The sequence below is a fragment of the Hordeum vulgare genome, chromosome 3H, assembly GCF_904849725.1.
Source record: "Hordeum vulgare subsp. vulgare chromosome 3H, MorexV3_pseudomolecules_assembly, whole genome shotgun sequence".
Lineage (NCBI taxonomy): Eukaryota > Viridiplantae > Streptophyta > Magnoliopsida > Poales > Poaceae > Hordeum > Hordeum vulgare.
Window position 1 is genome coordinate 317,465,995 of NC_058520.1, and position 7,787 is coordinate 317,473,781.

Below are 7,787 nucleotides of genomic sequence, written 5' to 3' on the forward strand. Positions count from 1 at the left end.
CCCTCACCCCCTAGTGTTCCAAAGGTGTCTGAGGTACATGCAGGGCTGGGCCCTGCCGATGCAGAGCGCAAAGGCTACCAATGGCGAACGCAAAGGCCCTCAAGCGAGCCGCTTGCACGTCAAGGGGGGGGGGTCTAGAGCATGGCATCTCGGGAACCTTCACTAGTCGTGTAGCCCCGCATCCCCGACATTCCAGTGGCGATTGAGGTACACGCTGAGTTGAGCCTTGCCGACGCAGAGTGCAAACGCTCCCAACGATGAATGCAAAGGCCCTCAAGAGAGTCGATTGCGCTTCAAAGGGGGTTCTTGAGCATTGCGTTTCGGGAACGTGCACTAGTCATGTAGCCCCTCACCCCCTGACGTTCCACTGGCGGCTAAGGTACGCGCAGGGCTGGGCCCTGCCTACGCAGAGAGAAAAGGCTCCCAACGGTGAATACAAGGGCCCTCGAGCGAGCTGATTGTGCGTCAAAGGGGCATTCTTGAGCATCGTGTCTCAGGAACCTTCACTAGTCCTGTAGCCCCTCACCCCCTAGTTTTCCAGTGGCGGTTGAGGTATGCGCAGGGTTGGGCCGTGCCGACACAGAGTGCAAGCACTATAGGGAGTAGATACTTTGCAGTCCGCCATGGCTGACGGCAAAGGGGAACACCCCGGACGGCAAAGGCCTTTGTTGTCCGTTAGCACACGACAAACTGGACGACAAACAAAAATCAAGTGAAGGGCCTCTTTGCCGTCTGCATTGGGACAACTGACGGCAAAGGATATTTTCCATGAGGGGGCAGACGGCAAAGAATATGGGACGGCACATCTGCGGGCACCTCCGTCAAGTGCTAACGGCAGCCTGCTGGGCCCACATATAGTTTTCCGTCTCGCATGGACCCCTTTGCCGTTTGCCATGCTGGTGGGTTGATGATAAAGGTGCCACCAAAGCCCCTCTCGTTTGCCCCTTTGCCGTCTGCCCTTTGCCCCGTTGCCGTCTGCCTACCAGCATGGCAAACGACAAAGGGGGGCACCCAATTTGATTCAAAAGGCTAGTTTGGGCACTTTTGCATCTGCTGTAGCTCCTTTGCCGTCGGTGGGCACACGACAAAGGCTCCAAACTGCCACTGTTTATTTTATTTTTAATAATATCTAGAATTTTTCACACAAATCAGGAATATATATATATATATATATATATATATTTGATAGTTTCATCCATAATACATAATATATATTTGATAGTTTCATCCATAATACATAATACATAATATACTTCACACAAACTGCCCCATACTCATAACCATATTAAAATAAGTTTCATCCATAATACATACATATTATGCAAGTTAGATCCGTACCAAACCATATATTACATTAGTTTCATCCATACATACAAAGTTTCATATCCATTTACTACAATAGTTTCAATCCAAGCTTCCGCGAAGCCATTTTAGAGGAAACCATATTGAAGCACTCCATCAATATAATCCAGGCTTCCGTGAAGTGAATGTAATCTGTAAAATCGGAAATAAGTAAGGTAGAAGAAGAAGACTAGATGAAGAGGAGAAGAAATAAGTAAGTTGCATATCCATTTAGCTCCAAAAAGACATACTACTTAGCTAATTTAGCTCCAAGAAGAGGAGAAGAGGGGAAATGAAAAGAAGGAAGAAGAAGAAGAAGAAGATCTCTTCTTCTTCTTCTTCCTTCTTTTCATTTCCCCTCTTCTCCTCTTTATTCTTCTTCTTCTTCTTCCTTCTTTTCATTTCCCCTCTTCTCCTCTTCTTGGAGCTATATTAGCTAAGTATATCTTTTTGGAGCTAAATGGGCTAATTATGTAATTTTAGAGGAAAACAAGCTAAGTATATAATATTCATGAGCTAACCAATGTTCTTATACCATTTTGAGCTTAGTATGTCATTTTGGAGCTAAATTAGTCATTTTAATGAGCTAATCAAGGTTCTTATGTTGTTTTTACCTAACTAAGCTAATTATGTCATTTTGGAGGATAATTAGCTAAGTATAGGTAATTTTTTATTAAATAGAAGAGAAGAAGAAGGAGAAGAAGGAGGAGAGAAGAAGAAGGAGGGGTCCTTCTCCTTCTTCTCCTCCTTCTCCTTCTCCTTCTTCTTCTCTTCTTCTTCTCTTATTCTTCTTCTTCCTTCTTTTCATTTTCCTCTTTCTTCTCGTCTTGTCCTCTTCTACGAGCTAAATTAGCTAATTATGCCATTTTGGAGCTAATTATGTCATTTTGGAGGATAATTAGCTAAGTATAGGCCATTTTTTATTAAATAGACCATTTTGGAGCTAACTAAGCTAATTGTGTCATTTTGAGGATAATTAGATAAGTATGTCTTTGTTGGGGAAAATAAGCTACGTAGAAGAAGAAAGAGAAGAAGCAAGAAGAGAAGAAGAACGAGAAGAAAAAGAAGAAGAAGAAGGAGGAGGAGGAGGAGGAGAAGGAGAAAAAGAAGGAAGATGAGAAGAAGAAGAAAAGAAGAAGAGAAGAAGAAGGAGAAGAAGAAGGAGAAGAAGGAGGAGAAAAAGGAGATGCGAAGAATAAGGAGGGCTCCTTCTCCTTCTCCTTCTCCTCCTTCTCCTTCTCCTTCTTCTTCTCTTTTCTTCTCTTCTTCTTATTCTTCCTTCTTTTCATTTTTCCTCTTTCTTCTCCTATTGTCCTCTTCTTCGAGCTAAATTAGCTAATTATGCCTTTTTGGAGCTAATTGTGTTATTTTGGAGGATAATTAGCTAAGTATAGGTCATTTTTTTATGAAATAGACCATTTTGGAGCTAACTAAGCTAATTATGTCATTTTGAGGATAATTAGATAAGTATGTCTTTGTTGGGGAAAATAAGCTACGTAGAAGAAGAAAGAGAAGAAGCAAGAAGAGAAGAAGGAGAAGGAAAAGAAGAAGAAGAAGGACGAGGAGGAGGAGGAGGAGAAGGAGAAGGAAGACGAGAAGAAGAAGAAAAGAAGAAGATAAGAAGAAGGAGAAGAAGAAGGAGAGAAGAAGAAGGAGAAGAAGGAGTGCTCCTTCTCCTTCTTCTTTTCTTCTTCTTCTCTTATTCTTCTTCTTCTTCCTTCTTGGAGCTAAATTAGCTAAGTATGCATTTTTTCCTCTTTCTTCCCCTCTTGTCCTCTTCTTTGAGCTAAATCAGCTAAGTATGCATTTTTGGACATAATTATGTCATTTTGGAGGATAATTAGCTACGTATAGGTCATTTTTATTAAATAGACCGTTTTGGAGCTAACTAAGCTAATTATGTCATTTTGGTGGAAGCCTAGATAACTATAGGTCATTTCGGAGCTAACTTGGGTAAAATAGGTCATTTCGGAGCTAACTATGCTTATTAAGCCATTTTGGATCTAGCTAAGCTAATTATAGGCCATTTAATAGCTAAGTTAGGGGGAATAGCTCATCTTGGAGCTACGTAAGCCTTATTATGCCATTTCGGAGAGAACTTAGCAAAGTATAGGTCATTTTTTATTAAATAGGCCATTTTGGAGCTAACTAAGCTAAATATGTCCTTTAGGTGGAAGCCAAGCAAACTATATGTCATTTTGGAGCTAACTTGGGTTAAATATGTCATTTTGGAGCTAACTATGCTTATTAAGCCATATTGGACCATTATGCGGTTGTTAAGAAAAACACTAAAAATAACATACCATTATCGTCATCACGGCGGTGAAGCACGGTGGCTCTGGCTTGTTTCACCTGGAGAAGGCTTCCCTCGAGAAGGCTCCACTGTAGAAGGGTCGTGCGATGCATTTCGGGAGACATTCTGCACCAAACATCGTTTGCAATGTGTCGTTAGCATGATGACACTCTTGAGATCACTCCATTCAAATGAAACTCACCGTCCCTGCCATGTTAATGACTGGCATCGTCGGAGGGACGTGGACGGTCTTTTCGCACATAGACTGTACATTGGGTTTCGACAAGTCAAACATTTTAGTTATTAATGAAAAGGACATTAAAATGCAAGATTTCAAATAATATGAAGAGGAAACTTATCACGAAGAGCTCGTACATGGCCCTGTTAGACGCATCATTCCATGCCCTCTCCGCCTCCACCAATGCAGCCGTCCTATCCTCCAGCTCCTTCATCTCCTTATCCTTCTTCGCCAAAAGTGCCTGCATTGCCTCTCTCCCTTTCAGAATAGCAGCCTGCAACACAACTCATTGTTAGCATTGTAAGCATATTGGTTCTCACACACAACATAATGTGGAAAGATAGTTGAGTCCATTAAACTAACCTCGATGGCGAGCTCGACTGGCCATGGATGAGGTGTTATCTCAGGTAAGGAGCTCGTTTGGCGTGCCTTTATCAGCCGGAGAGTGTTAGCACAACGTATAAGGCCGTCTCCAATGGCGATCGAGCCATGGGGCCTCCCATTGCCAGCTATCATCACCAACTCTGGATCAATAGGCCCCTCGCCCGGGTTAAAGTCCTCCCCTTTCCTCACCTTCCCGCGATCTCTGTACTTCACGAGCTTGTGGTGGGAGGAGATGTTGGTGAAGTTTTCTGGATGCTCGAGGTTATACTCAAAGAATGCCTTGACCTTTTGTACGAGGCAATATGGGCCATCGCATACAGGTCGTAAATCTGTGGCAACTCCGTCTTATTGTGACGCGCCTAAAAGAGAGAGAGAGGAAAAATGTATTAGTAAAGGGATCAAGATAGCATTAAGATTGAATTTCATGAGGCATGAAGCAAACCACATACCCAGTTCTCACCAAATTGGATTAAGTTGACGCTCCCTTGATGGTGTGACACACCAACCATTTTGCCACGCCTCTCCTTGGCGTTGTTGTGGCTGGCCTCCCATGTTTCGAAGCACCACTCATCCACCAAGGCCTCCCAACAATCCATCTTATCCACACACCATCTCGGGGGCACCTAAGTTAATAAAGAGAAATTTGAGCGCAACACGTAGGAATCAAATTAAGGAAACTAACTACAAGGCCTTAATAATATGTAATTACCTTCATGTAATGCTCCTTGTCCATCTTAGAATCACGGCACTTCACCTTGTCCTTTCTAATACACCGCATGGCATAGTAGTCTCGAACAGCCTGCACCCGAGCCTTATGCCGAAAGTTTTGAAGTAGGCGGCGACATTCGGTTTCGATAACCTTTGCCGTGTCCTCCTCGTATCCCTCCTCACACCTGTAGTAGGTTTGCGAACGAGACAACACTGATTAGTACAATAACTAGCTATGGTTGATTTATAATTGTGTAAAGGAGAAATTACCCAAAACTGTCAGATCACCATGTCGTCCCTCGTGTGGCACAAAACACCATCGATCTCCACCTCCGGCAGGGCCGAGGCACCCAAGTAGTGCTCCCAGGTCATTCTTACCTCTCGCTCCCGACCGGGCAACGTAACGAACCCCGGGATGTTTGGAAGGCAAAGCACACCAAGGACACTGTTGGGCTTTGATACGTCTCCGTCGTATCTACTTTTCCGAACTCTTTTGCCCTTGATTTGGACTCTAATTTGCATGATTTGAATGGAACTAACCCGGACTAACGCTGTTTTCAGCAGAATTGCCATGGTGTTGTTTTTGTGCAGAAATGAAAGTTCACGGAACGTCCTAAAAATTTACAGAGATTTTTTCTCGAATAATCAAAAAATACCTGCGCAAAGATCCACGTGAGGGGGCGTGCCAGTGGGCCACAAGCCCCTGGGTCGCGGCCACCCCCTATGGCGCGGCCACCCCCTATGGCCGTGCCATGAGGTCTTGTGGGGCCCACGTGGCACCACCGTCCCCAATCTCAGTCTTATATGTTCCGTTTCGCATGGAAAAAAATCACAGAGAAGGTTTCATCGTGTTTTGTGATACGGAGGCGCCGCCACATCCTGTTCTTCATCCGGAAGGCAGATGTGGAGTCCGTTTCGGGCTCCGGAGAGGGGAAATCGTCGCCATCATCATCATCAACCTTTCTCCATCGACAATTCCATGATGCTCTTCATCGTTCGTGAGAAATATCATCATAGGCTTGCTGGACGGTCATGAGTTGGATGAGATCTATCATGTAATCGAGTTTGTTCTTGACGGGGATTGATCCCTAGTATCCACTATGTTCTAGATTGATGTTGCTACTACTTGGCTATGCTTAATGCTTGTCACTACGGCCCAAGTGCCATGATTTCAGATCTGAACCTATTATGTTGTCGCCAATATATGTGTGTTTTAGATCCTATCTTGCAAGTTGTAGTCACCTACTATGTGTTATGACCCGGCAACCCCGGAGTGACAATAGCCGGAACCACTCCCGGAGATGACCATAGTATGAGGAGTTCATGTATTCACCGCGTGTTAATGCGTTGGTCCTGTTCTTTATTAAAAGGAGAACCTTAATATCCCGTAGTTTCCATTAGGACCCTGCTACCACGGGATGGATGGACAATAGATGTCATGCAAATTCTTTTCCCTAAGCACGTATGACTACATATGGAATACATGCCTACATTAGATTGATGAACGGGAGCTAGCCACATATCTCTCCGTGTTATAGCTGTTATATGATGAATCACATCCGTCACACTCATCCATCACCGATCCATTGCCTACGAGTCTTGTACTACTGGTCCTCGCTATGTTACTTTGCCTAGGCTTGTCCCTTGCTACAAGAGGGATTGGGCTACTTTGCTGCTGTTACTTTGCTGCTGCTGTTTCTACTACTGTTACTAGTTGCTCTGCTGCCGCTACTACTGTTCCTTGCTACTCCGCTGTTACTTATTTCAAGACTTTGTTGGCGCTAACATCCCGTCAACAAGGCTTTTTCTGGCGCCGTTGCCGGGGATTGTCAAAGCTTTTTCTGGTGCCGTTGCTATCGTACTACTTTGCTACTGATACTTTGCTTGCAGACACCAATATTTCACGTGTGGTTGAATTGACAACTCAGCTACTAATACTTGAGAATATCCTTTAGCTTCCCCTTGTGAGGGAATCAATAAATTTGGGTTGAATACTCTACCCTCGAAAACTTTTGCGATCCCATACGCTTGTGGGACATCAAGGCTTTTTCTGGCACCGTTGCCGGGGAAGCACAGTTATATTCTCTGAGTCACTTGGGATTGACGTCTGCTGATCACTATGAGGAATCCGAAAGATCCAAGAACTAAAATCCTACCTTCCACTACGAGGAGAGGTAAGGAACTGCCATCTAGCTCTGCACTTGATTCACCTTAAGTTTTGAGGAAGTTTGCGACTTCGCCTCCTGCTAGAAATCTTGATATGTCGCCTATGCCTAATGATGCTATGCTTGATACTATGCCTGATGATGCTATGCTTGATACTATGCCTGATGATGCTATACTTGATACTATGCCTGATGATGCTATGTCTGATACTGCTTTGCCACTAGATGCATTCCTTGATGCACAACTTGCTAGAGTTGCTGCTTGATGTGATGATACTTCTAAAACTGCTGATACTATTGAAGTAGAACCTGCTACTATACCTGAATTGCCTGTTATGCCTGATACACGCTATGTTATGGAGGGAGAGATAGATGAGTATTTTCTTGCGTGTAAGGATAGGTATGATGTTGAGAAACTTCTGCGCAAGTGGAAAGAAAAATCTCTGAATGCTAGGATGAAATACGACCTGAAGTTTGCCACTTCGCCTATCTTTGTGACCGATAAGGATTATGAATTCTCTGTCGACCCTGAGTTAATCACTCTAGTCGAATCTGATCCTTTTCAAGGTTATGAGTCTCAAACGGTTGTAGCCCATCTTACCAAACTGCACGATATAGCCACCCTATTCACTAGTGAGGAAAAGATCCGCCACTACTA